Source organism: Marmota flaviventris, chromosome 3 (assembly GCF_047511675.1).
Source record: "Marmota flaviventris isolate mMarFla1 chromosome 3, mMarFla1.hap1, whole genome shotgun sequence".
In the NCBI taxonomy this organism is placed as follows: Eukaryota; Metazoa; Chordata; class Mammalia; order Rodentia; family Sciuridae; genus Marmota; species Marmota flaviventris.
This window is the reverse complement of record NC_092500.1, coordinates 122,173,303-122,187,049: the sequence shown is the minus strand read 5'-3', so window position 1 is coordinate 122,187,049 and position 13,747 is coordinate 122,173,303.

Here is a 13,747-nt window from a genome sequence, read left to right as displayed (position 1 = left end):
ATTTATTTTTCCTAGTACATCATGCCTAGCTATCAAGGAAAAAAGTTATAAGAGATACTAAAAGGCAGATGACAATTTGAAGAGACAGAGCAAGCATCACAACCAGATTCGGATGTCAGAAATGTTGGAATTATCAGATTGGAAATGTAAAGTAACTCTGCTAAATTTTCTAAGGGTTCTAATGGATAAAGTAGACAGTGTGCAAGAACAGTGAGATGGAAATTCTAAGAAATAACCAAAAAGAAATGCTAGAGAATTTTTTAAAAAAAATGACTAACACTGTAACAGAAATGAAGAATGACATTAATAAGCTTATTGGAACTTGGACACAGCTGAGGAAAGAATTTCTGAGCTTAACGATATCTCAAAAGAAAACTCCAAACCTGAAAAGCATACAAAAACAGATTGAAAAATAAAGTCCCAGAACAGAATATCTAAGAACTTTGGGTTGACTATAAAATTGCAACCTACATGTAATGGAACACCAGAAAGAGAAGAAAGAGAGAAAGATGCAGAAGCATATTTGAAACAATAATGACAGAATTTCTCCAAATTAACGTGAGATACCAAACCAAAGCTTCTGGAGGTTTAGAGAAAACAAACTAGGTTAAACACCCAAAAACAAAACAAAAATTATGACTAAGCATACCGTATTCAAACTATAAAAAAATGAAAGGTGAAGAAAAACATTGAAAGAGGTCAGAGGAAAAAGCAACTTACTTATAGAGAAGTGAACATAATAATTAATCCAGCTTTTTTTCATTCAAGGAAGAAAAAAGTGAGTGAATATTTATATTTTTAAGGCAGGGGGAAATCAACAATTGTGAATTCTGTACCCTGTGAAATTATCCTTCAAAAGTGAAGAAGAAATAAAGAGTTTCTCAGTAAAACAAAAATTGAATTTGTTTGCCAGTAGATCTACCTTGCAAGAAATGATAGAAATTCTAAGAAGAAAACTAACAGATCAGAAACTTAAATCAACATAAAGAAAGGAAGACAATCAGAGAAGGAATAAGTTAAGGTAAAATAGCATTTTTCTTATTTGACCTAATAGACCTATTATTGGTTCAAAATAATAATAGCAAAATAGTATTCAATTATATAAAATATAAGTATATATAATATTTATAGATAAATTAAACAGTAGTAATAATACAAGGAATGGGAGAGGGAGGAATGAGGATTGATTTTTAATTAAAAGGCACTTCTACTACCAGTGAAGCAGCATAATGTTATTTGAAAGAGGACTTGAATTAGTTGTGAACATATATTGCAAACTCTAGAGAAACCAACCATAAGGAGGAAGAAAAGAAGCTGGGCATAGTGGCACACACCTGTAATCCCAGCAGCTCTGAGGCTGAGGCAGGAGGATCACAAATTCAAGGCCAGTCTGGAAAATTTAATAGAGAACCTGTCTCAAAATAAAAAACAAAAAGGGGTGGGGATGTAGCACAGGTTTAAGCACTCTGTTTTTTTTTTTTTTAAATGTCTGACAATGTATTAAGAAAGGAGAGAAGATGTAATTATACAAGACAACAAAAAGCAGAAAACAAGTGGGAGATAAAAATAAGAGGAACACAGACCACAAGTAGATATACTCTGATTTGCTGTACCTACAAAAAAATAGAAAATAATAACAAATATCATAGATGTTAATCCAAATATATCAAAAATCAGCTCTAGCACTAATGGTTTAAATTCACCAATTGAAAGGGAGAGATTGTCAGAGTGGATATGTTGTCTACAAGCACCTCACTTCATATACTCAGAAAAGGAGTGGGGATGATCTAATGAAAATAAAAGGGAGACCAGTGGGGTAGAGGAAGAGGACCAGGGGGGAGGAAAGACAAGAGGAAAAGGAGAGGTATTAGGAAATAAAACTGACTAAATTATATTGTCCTATTTTGTACATATATGAATACATAACAACAAATCTCACTATCATGTATACTTTTAATGTACCAATCAAAATTTTTGAAAAATAAAGACACAAAGAGATTAGAAGTAAATGCATGGAGAACGATATAACATGTTAACACTAATCAAAGAAAGTAGGGAAGGCTATATTTAATTTTAGACTTCAGAGCAAGAAAAGTTTCAGAGAAACAGAGGGATATTACATAATGATAAAGGGTTCACTTATCCAAGAAGTAATAATAATCCCTAACGTGTATGTGCCTAACAACAGAACATCAAAATACATGGGGCTTCTAGAGACAAAAGACTACCTTACTTAATAGCAGAATAGAAATTCTTCTCAAGCCCACATAGAATATTCATCAGGGTAGACCACATTCTGGACCACAGAATACCCTGGCACACTTAAAAGACAGAAATTATACAATGTCTATCCTCAGACTGCAATGGAATTTAACTAGAAATCAACAACAGAAAGATAGCTGAAAAAAATCCAAAATACTTGGAGATTAAGTGACACACTTAAATAACACATTGGTCAAAGATGAACTATCAAGACAAATTTTAAAATATTTGAACTAAATGAAAATAAAAATACAACTTACCAAAATTTATGGGCTGCAGCATAAACGGTGCTTAGGGGAAATGTATGTAAATGCATATTTAGAAAAGAAAAAAAAACTAGAAATAATCTAATCACCTTAGGAAATTGGAAAGAGAAGACCAAATTAATCCAAAGTAAGCAGGAAAAGACAGAAAAGAAATATTAATGCAGAAATCAATGAACATAAAACAGTGAATCAATAGGGAAAATTAGTGAAACCCTAGACTAGATCTTTGAAAAGATCAATAAAACCAACAAGCCTCTAGCTAGGCTAATTAACAGGGGGAGGAAGAAGCATGTCTCAATTTACTTATATCAGAAATGAAATAAAGGACATTAAGAAGCTAATAAAGGAATATTATGAACAACTCTATGTTCACAGATTTGATAACTTAGATGAATGGATCAATGTCTTGAAAGACACAACCTACTAACACACTCAAAAGAAGGAATAGATCATCTGACTAGGTGCAGATTTATCGAAGAAATGGAATCAATGTTTATTACTTTTAAACAGAAGTGCCAGACCCAAATGAGTTCTTTGGTGAATTCCACCAAACATTTAAGGAAGAAATTATACCAATTCTCTACAATCTCTTTCAGAAGATAGAAGCACAAGGACAATTCCTTTTCTATAAGGCCAGCCTTAATCTAATACCAAAGCTGGATGAAGATATTATAAGAAGAGAAATCTATAGACCAACATCTATCATGAACATAGGTGCAAACCAGAAGAATGGGAAATTATTCTCCATTTATGTAAGATGTATCAAAGTGCATTCTACTGTCATGTATAACTAAATAAAAAAATTCCCAATAAAATACTAGCAAATTGAATTCAAACATGTATAAAAAGAATTATGCAATTCAGCCAAGTTTCATTTATCTTATGATGACCCAACATTATCTTATGATGACCCAACATTCAAAGAACAATGAAATCCATCATATCAAGAAGGTAAAAAGAAAAACTACATGATCATATCAGTTGATGCAAAAGCAGAATTTTAAAAAATCTATTATCCATTTATTATAAAAACTCTAACAAGCTAGGAATATAGAAGAACTTAATCAACTTGATAAAAGAACATCTATAGCAGCGCACAGTGGTGCAAGCCTGTAATCCTAGCAGCTCAGGAGGCTCAGGAAGGAAGATTGTGAGTTCAAAGCCAGCCAATTTAGCGAGGCTCTAGGCAACTTAGCAACACCCTGTCTCTAAATAAAATATTTTTTAAAATGGCTGGGAATGTGGTTCAGTGGTTAAGTACCCCTGGGCTCAACTCCCAGTACTACCCCCCCACACACACAAAAAAGAATATCTACATCTAACGTTATATTTAATCATGATAAACTATGATATTTCCCACTAAGATCAAGAAGACAAGAATATCCTCTTTCACTGCTCCTTTTGGACATCATATTGGACGTCCTAGCTAATGCAAAAAGATCAGGAAAGAAAATAAAATGTATATTGGTTGAGAAGAAAAATATAAAACTGTCTTTGCAATTCCATAGGATTGCCTGTGTAGAAATCTGAAAGAATCAACAAAGGCCAGACATGGTGGCACATACCTGTAATCCCAGTGACTCTGGAGGCTGAGGCAGAATGATATAAGTTCAAGGCCAGCCTCAGCAACTTAGGGAGACCTCATCTCAAAATAAAGGAGGATAGGGAATATAACTCAGCATCTGGGATCATTTTCTAGTAGTCATATATATGTGTGTGTATGCATATTAAAAAATGAAAAAATAAAATCAACAAAATGTTCCAAAATTAATAAGCAATTATAGCAAGGTTGCAGGATATAAGGTTAATATGCAAAAGTCAGCTAATTTTTTATGTACTAGCTATGGACAAATCAAATTTGAAATGAAAAACATAATACAATTTAATTAGCATCTAAAAATGAATAAATATAAATCTTACAAAATATGTATAAGACATGAAGGAATCAACAAAACTCTGATGATACAAATCAAAGAAGAGATAAATAAATGGGGTGATATTCCATGTTTATGGACAGGAAAATTTAATATTGTTAAATGTCTGTTCTTCTCAACTATACTTTCAGTGCGATCCCAATCAAAATCTGAGCAAGCTAGTTTGTGGATATTGGCAAACAAACATCTGATATGGAATTCAATAGAGAAGCAAAAGACCCAGAATAACTAGTGCAATGTTGAAGGAGAAAAACAAAGTTGCTGATATTACCTGATTTCAAGACTTACTATAAAGCTAGAGTAATGAAGACAATGAAGAATTGGCAAAAGAAGAGATAAATAGAATAATGGAGGGAGAAGAGAGAAACCAAAGATAGATCCACATCAATATAGTCATCTGATATTTGATAAGTGGGAAAAGACAATATAATGGGGAAAAGATATTCTTTTTAAACAAATGATGCAGGATCAATAGGATATACACATGTCAAATAAATAAACAGATAAATAATGATCTAGACTCAGAACATACAAAATTTAGCTCAAGATTTATTATAAAACCATAAAAGGCAAAACTATAAAATTCATAGAAGATTACATAGAAGAAAAAATCTAGTTGATCTTGGGTTTGGCAATGATGATTTAGATATAATATGAAAGGCACAATCCACAGAAGAATTGATAATTTGAACTTTGTTAAAATTAGAAAATTTTGTCCTGTGAAAGATATTGCCAAGAGAATGAAAAGATAAATCTCAAACTAGGGGAGAAAATATTTGTAAAAGGCATATTTGATAAAGAAAACTTCTATCCAAAACATACAGAGACCCATGACATCATGTTGTATACCTAACATTTATTTTAAATAACAAAATATATAAAAAAATACTCTTAAAACTAAACAATAAGAAAAAAACCTGAATAAAAAATAGGCAAAAGATCTTAAGATATTCTATCAAAAAAGACCTGCAGATGGCAAATAAGCTCATGAAAAGCTGTTTGACATCATATGTCATCAGGGAACTGCAAATTAAAACAAAAAAGTGAGGTGACATTATATACCATTCTAATATGGCCCAAACCAGAACACTGTCACATCAAATGCTGGTGAGGATGTGGTGCCACGAGAACTCTCGTCCATTGCTAGTGGGAATGAAAAATATTACAGCTGTTTTGGAAGACAGCTTGGCAGTATCTTACAAAGCTAAATATTTGTACGTTATCATCCACTAACCACGCTCCTTGATATTTACCCAAACGAGCTGAAAACTATGCCCACACCAAAACCTTCACGCAAATATTTATAGCAGCTTTGTTCTTACTTGGTGAAACTTGGGAACATAATACCATTTACATTAGCATCTAAAAATGAATAAATACAAATCTTACAAAATGTGTATAAGACATGTCCTTCAGTAGGTGAAATGGATCAATAAACTAGATGATGGAATCGTATTCAGTGCGCAAAAGAAATGAAGGATCAAGTCATGAAAATCCATGGAGGAAACTAAATGGAAGGAACCAATCTAAAAGCCCGTATGCTGTATAATTCCAACTATATGACATCCTAGAGATGGCAAAACAACAGGATTTGCCAGGGGGTGAGAAGGGAAGAATAGGCAGATCATAGAAGACTGTAGGGAACTGCTGTGTATGAAACTATAATGGTGGATACATGCCATCATACAACACTAAGAGCGAGCCCCAAGGTAAACTATCAACTTTGAGGGATAATGATATGCCAAGTGAGTTCCAGTTCAAAGAAATGTTCCACTCTTCTGGGGACATTGACAAGGGGAGAAGCAACATTGGGGTGGAAGCCAGGGGGATATGAGATATCTCTGTTCTTCCCTCTCGGTTTGCTCTGAGCCTAAAATTGACAGACATACAAAAAAAGAGGTATGAATGGCTAATGAGTCCATGAAAGGATACCCGTTAGTCATCAGGAAGTACATGTTAAAACCACAAAGAGATACCTTTTCACACCTCTGAGGTGGCTATAATTAAAAAGAGCTGTGGAACCACTGGAACTCATATGTTGCTGGTGGGAACGCAAAAGTACAACTGCTTTGAAAGTGGTGGGCACTTCCTTATGAAGTTGAACATTCACCTACCATTCAACTCAGAAATTCTACTTGTAGGTATTTACTCAAGGTTAATGAAAACACTTGTCCTCACAAAGACTTGTACCCCAACATTCACAACAGCTTTATTTGTAATAGCCCCCAAACTAAAAACATCCCTAGTATTTATTAACAGATGAATAAACAAGTTTCGGTTTATAAACTTGTTTGTAAAGTGAAATACACCACAGTAATGAAAAGAAAAAAAAAACTGTTAATGCATGTAACAACATAGAGGAATCTAGAAAACATCATGCTGGGTGAACCAGCCAGACACAAAGAGTATATACTATGTATGTAACTGTCCTTGTATGGATTTCTAGAACAGGCAAATCAATAAAGAGAGGAAGGAGATTCATGGGTTCCTGGGAATGGAAATGGAAGGGGTGATTATGAAGAGAAATGAGAAAACTTTTAGAGTGATGGAAATGTTCTGTATTTTGGTTGTGTTCGTGGTTACATAGTAGGCTATCTGTTGGTGAATGTGTACAATGCATTTTATGTAAACTATAAATAAAGTTAACCTAAAAAATATGACTGCAGCTAGACATGGTGGTGCATACCTATAATCTCACTACTTGGGAGGCTGAGGCAGGAAAATCTCAAGTTGGAGGCCAATCTGGGCAACTTAATAAGACCCTGTCTCAAAATAAAATAAAAAGGGTCTGGGATGTAGCTCAGTAGTAGAGCACCCCTGGCTTCAGTCCCCAGAACCAAAAATAATGTATGAATAAAACGAAACACCACCAACAAAAAATTCCTGAGTCCATAATTCCTCAAAACAAAGCAACAAATAATTCTCATTGAACACCTTTGGAAACTACTAGGGGACAAATGCATTCTTCTAAAGATGTATGAAGTATTTATCCTGCTTTTCCAAGGATATTCAAAGAATTGAGAGAAAGTCCCATCTTGTAGAAGAACCCAACTGATACATGGAGGAGGAATGGCATTTGGTAAAGTCTAATGCCCTCATCAATGAATTGTGAAGCCATTAATTGAAAGACTGATGGGAAACATCATCCCTCATGGGTCTGGTTGACAGTCCCTTAATCCACCAGTCAAACCTCATGTCACTAAGTATGGGACAAGGAACTTGAAACTAATCTGGGTTCTACCTCATAAATTTGCAAAACCATTCTTGATAAAATGAATGAGAGCTCTGTAAAGAAAGGGTAATTCTAGGACTAGGAAAGGGAAAATACAAGATGACCCTGGAGCATCTTTGAGTGCTGGGCAGTATGAGAAGGGAAAGGAAGATGGAGAAAGTCAAAAGGATATAGATGCTAAGCAGAAAGAGCCATTGGCCAAAGCTGGAACAATCTGAGGTAATAAATGAATAAATAAATGATTTGATTCTAATCCAAAGAATGAAAGAAATATCCATGAGTCAATACTAAGCATAAGGAGTTGAACTGTGTCCCTTCAAAATTCATGTCCACTGGAACCTCAGAATGTGACCTTATTTAGAAATAGCATCTTTGCAGATGTAATCAGTTAAGGATCTTGAGATGAAATCTTCCTGAATTTAGGGTGAGCCCTAAACTTAATGACTGGTGTCCTTATAAGAAGAGAGCACAATGGGCCCGGTGGCGCACATCTGTAATACCAGCGGCTCAGGAGGCTGAGGTAGAAGGATCGTGAGTTCAAAGCCAGCCTTAGCAAAGGCGAGGTGCTAAGCAACTCAGTGAGACCCTGTCTCTAGATAAAATACAAAATAGGGCTGGGGATGTGCTCAGTGGTCGAATGTCCCTGAGGTCAATCCCTAGTATCCCCCACCCCCAAAAAAGAGAAGAGCGCTTAGAGGACAGAGACATGTGAAGCAGGCAGTATGAGGATGGAGGTAAGATTGAGTGATAGATCCATCTGACATTGAATAACTGTGGAGTTTAGTGAATAGTACTATGCCCATGTTAGGTTCTTAGTTTTAACTAACATGCCGTGGTTATGTGAGGGCTGCTGGGTGAGAGAGATTTGGAAACTCTCTTTACTATCTCTGGAACATTTTGGTAAATCTAAAATCATCCCCCAATAAAGGTTCGATTTTAAAAACCTACCGTGCGTAAAAGACCTAGAAGCCAGTCAGCATTTTCTCTACCTCTACTTTCCACCTTGTGGTTTTATTTCCTTTCTCTGAAATGGAAGAGAATCTTGACTCAAACTCTGTGCCTCCTCCCCCTCCCTTAACCTCCTTCCCAAACTAATAAATAAATTTTTAAAGTAGGAAAGTGGGGAAATAAGCAAACAATAAATGAATCAATGTATGAGTGCACAGACAGACAACTTGCAGAGAATGGGGACATCCAGCAGTTTGGTGGGAACAATTAGAAAGTGTAAATATTTAGCCCTCACAGCTTGCCCACCACAATGGCTGCAGCCACACAAGCACAGTGTTTCAAAATGAAAGTTAAATATTTATTCTGGCTCCCTGGTCCCTCATCCACCAGAGCTCCTTGCACAGCTGGGTTTCTAATGGAGCCAAGGTTTCTTCTATTGGCCTTCTGACTTCCCATTCCACATGTGCTATAGGTAAACAAGCCACTGGCTTCCACTCCGTCTGATTGGCACTCCAGAAAGCAAAGCACGGTCTGAGGACAGGGGACACGTCTAATCTACTCTTGCATATCCTCAGGAGGTTGTTGTGCGGCTCAGATGCACTAGATAAGGTATGTGAGTACCCTTTGTAAACCTGCAAACACTACAGTATTGTTGCTCTAACTCACCCTGTGCCTTGGTCCCCCTAGACTATAATGCTCTCCTTGCCACTAGCCCAGCACGCTTCCAGGAGAACTTCACAGGCATCTCCTAACACATATCAAGTTGCCCTGATTAGATTTCTCAGCCCCTGCAGGCCTTGGCTCTGTATCTTGAACCACTCCATCCTTATGACTTTGGGCTCAGCCCTATACGTATTCATTCATTCAGAAATAATAGTAAAAATAATAAACTACATGCCATCTGGGCTAGATATGAGAATACAGAGATAGCTTAGACGTGATCCCTAACTTTAAAGGGCATACTTCATTCCTGGTTGTTCATTTGATTTACTTCTGATCTAATTTGGGGTGTTCTAGTATAACTTGTCTTCTCTTCTCTAATCTTGGGCTTTTTCCCTAGCTTGGCTCACTCCGAGCACCCAGCTGGAACTGATTCCCCAGTTTGACTTTGGGATCTCTGCCTATTGGTCCATCCCCAGCATGGTGGAGAAAAGACCAGGTAATTTCAATATCTACCCCCTTGTCCACTGTAACCCTGGGGATTCTGATGTCTGGCAATGCTGTCTGCCCACCTGCCAGGACAGGAAGTTGGTTGCTGTGTTTCTCTCTCCCTGTTGGTACTTTCTGTCCACCTAGTGGGACAGCCTACTGTTTTGCCTTAGGTTTCCTCACCAGTTGCTCCAGAGTTGCTCAGGACCCAGCTTTACCTCTGGTGTGCAGCAGCTTAGTTCCAGCTCTGCAGACCTTTATCTCTTTGGCATTCAGACTAATCACTCCTGCAGGACGGCAGAGAGCAGGTAGCTCCATTTTCCATACAAAGGTTATGGTCTTTCTTCTGTATTCCACGATGTGAAGAAGGTTGGGAAGCCTGCCTGGCTGAGCCAACGCCTTAGAGAGAATTCCAGGGTAGACTCTGGGGAGAGGAGCTGTACTAGCCCAGCTGGAGAGAGAACCAGGAGCCACATGTTATAGACATTTCCCTCACTGGATTTCCCAGAGACGCTAACTTCAAGACAGTGCAGAACCAAGGGGACCATAAGACAGAGAAGGGAGTCCAGCGACATCACCAAACAAGGAAATTGGGTGGGTGGTGATGGCTGACTCTCTAACCCAGATGTGAGAGACCAGAAAGTGAAAGTAGGGGCAAGGTGAATTTATGTATGCACCTGACAGACGTTGCTGTCCCTGACTGATTTCCACCTGATACCAGGAGCACTGATTGCAATTTAAAAGGTCTGCTGTGGGTCCCAGAAATCTGCCACCATCAGGCCACAGGTTACTACTTGGGCCTAGAATCAGAAGTGTTCTTTCTCTTCCCTGTCACCTCTTCAAATCCCACTCATTCTTTGAGATCCACCTTAAGAGTGATATCCTGGTGTTACTTGCTCCTCCTCTGAACTCCTACTACCACTTTGATTCCCAGCATGCACTTTGGCAAGGGATTACTGATGTATAGCATCATGCAGATCCACAGCCTTGTCTTGCACCTGGAAATGAGGTGCCTCCCCTTAGGCCTTTCAGCATCTAGAATTTTCCAGGCTTAGTAAAATTTCATGAAATGAAGACACTAATCAAGTTATATTGACATTCTCAATGGCCCAGATGGTTCACCTAACCTGGGTGTTGCCCATCTGGCTTCACGTAAATAAACAAATGTCTGTGAGTGGGAAGACTTTCCTAACGTGTGTCAACTGGTGGAGACCAAACCTACTACCAGTGTGACCTGCATGCCATGTAGCTTTCCAAAAGAAACAGCAAACACTGGTAAGCCAGTAGCTCTCAACCCTGGATTCCCACTGGGAATCAATTATCTGAGGAGCTCTTAATAGCTATGTTCTGATTTGATTGATTCAAGATGAGAGCTAAATGCCAGTGTGTTATAAAAACTCTCTGGGTGATTCTTATAGACAGTCAAGGCTGAGAACTTAGTTTCATATTTATTTGAAATTTTAGGTGCTTTTCACATTCTAGTGCCCAGTTCCATCTGTGAAGTGAGAGAAATTTTTGTGGGGGTGGAGTATAGGGGGATTGAACTCAGGGGCACTAGACCACTGAGCCACATCCCTAGCCCTATTTTGTATTTTATTAGAGATGGGTCTCACTGAGTTGCTTAGCACCACGCTTTTGCTGAGGCTGACTTTGAACTCTCAATCCTCCTGCCTCTGCCTCCCAAGTCACTGGAATTACAGGTGTGAGCCACTGAGCCTGGCCGTTGGAGACATTTCCCTATTTTATGGAAATAATAAAAGTACAAATAAACTTTGCTATCTAAACACAAGCACTTAATAGAGTCAGTAAATTGGGGGATAATACTTGACTATCTAAATTCTCCCTATTTGCTACCTGATATGTAGAAACCAGCGAGATTAACATAATGAGACTCTTTTCTATGCAAATTTACCTTTCAACCTCTTGTTGCACTCAAGGAACAAATAAATTGAAATAGCACACTATCATAAGCAATACTTATGGGGCTGGGGTTGTAGCTCAGCAGTAGAGCACTTGCCTCTCATACTTGAGGCACTTGGTTCGATCCTCAGCACCACATTAAAAAAAAAGTAAATAAAATAAAGATATATATAAAAGGTGAAACTTATGGAGGTGATTAAGTTGGTAATAAACCAGAATAAATGACCATCTAGATGGACAAGGGCACCTGGCCTCAAGGATCTTATACTATCCCCCACCCCCGCCTGCAATAGTCAGGCCAAGCAAAATGGAAGCAGTCTGGGCTAAAGGTGTAATCAAACCTTAGTGCCCAATTTCTTTCTCTTTCTTTCTGTACTAGGGAGTAAATCAGAGGTGCTCTACCATTGAGCTACATCCTTAGTCCTTTTTACTTTTTATCTTGAGACAGGGTCTCACTACATTGCTGAGGCTGGCCTTGAACTTGTAAGTCTCCAGAGTATCTGGGATTACAGGGGTGCACCACCACGCCCAACTGCCCAGCCTCTCCGGGAGATGTTTTCTCTTGCCGTTTTTGAGAACATCATGTCTCCTGGGGTACCTAATACTTTGAAAATTTTCCTCATCTGATTCCATTGAGGTATGCAGATTGCCTGTGGATGGAGAAACAGGTGCAGCTGGTTTCTTCTTGTCAAAAATATTTGGGAGTTCTGGAAGTGTAGCTCAATGATAGAACGCTTGCCTAGCATGCTTCAGGCCCTGGGTTCAATCCTAAAAACTGCAGAAACTTTAAATGTTTGGGGTGTAAGGAGAAGGAAATAGAGAGGAGATGGTGAACAGGAGATGGTACTAAGCACTGTCCAAAAGTCCAAAGAGAAAGCTCAAGTCAGGAAACCAAGAATGAGCTCTCTTGAATCTAGAAGCACCATTCTCCTGTCTCTGTGCTCCACACCCTTGGTTCATTCCCATGGCCTCCTCCCTGGTGTGGATGATCTCTACAACGTTCATCTGCACCATTATCTTCCCACTCTCTCTAGTCTTACCCTTGACTTTTATGTACTTTCGGATGTACGTAGGGTTACTCATAACTTGAACTTGTCAGTCACTCACCTCTCCCCTCATGGGCTTATGATAAAGACAATGTAGGAAGTGGCTTCAGAAGTCATCTCCTTTGTGTCCTACCTTCATGCAATACTCTCAAAAAACCAAGCCATGAAAAGACTAGTCCTTCTGTGAGATCCCCTACTGGAGATCCTCTGGCCTGACACCTCACCCCGTCTCCTCCTTTGATTCTTCCACTGAACATTGACCCCTCAATTTCTGGCCTTTCCTAAGTTTGCATTTTCTGACTCGCTCCTGTCTTCCCTTTCCTCTGGCCTCCTTCCTGCTGCAAATTTAAGAAAGCTGTCTCTGAGTTATATCCCTCCAAATTATTTCCCAGGCCCTTCATCTGTTGGCCCACAAAGGAGGATCGATAAGAGAGTTCAAGAAAGCCGAAAGCCAGGAGCATTCCCCATGCTGGGTTGAGGAAAGGTTGAAGCAGACCAGGCACAAACCCTTCAGCTCCTTGTCAGCAGCCTTTGATCTGCGTGGCAGCTAACACGAAAGTAGAATTTGGCCCTCCAACCATACAGGACGAGACTTGACAAGGAAATCAGTTTCTCTGACAATTTCAAAAGCTCCGACACTTTCGTCACTTGGCACTTGGCCATGGGGAATGGTGCTGTGGACACATACATTCCCCCCACCCCACCCCGAGAAAGATTTTCCCAGGAAGAACTGACAGTTCAAGTGCAGGCAAGTCCTTGAGGAATGAAGGACAAGCTCTTCCCTGCCCTTCACTGAAGACAGGTGTTGTAGGAACCAGCAGGACTTTGATTGGGTGGCTGAAAGAACTTCCTACCTGTCTCAGTTGAAAGGCACTAGGAGGGTTAGCCAGGGAGTTTGAAGAAAACTGTTTCCTGAAGTCTGAAGATTAAGCATGTCTGCTACTGGTCTTGAAAGGCTTAAGCCAAAGATGCAGGAGCCTGGCTTTGGAG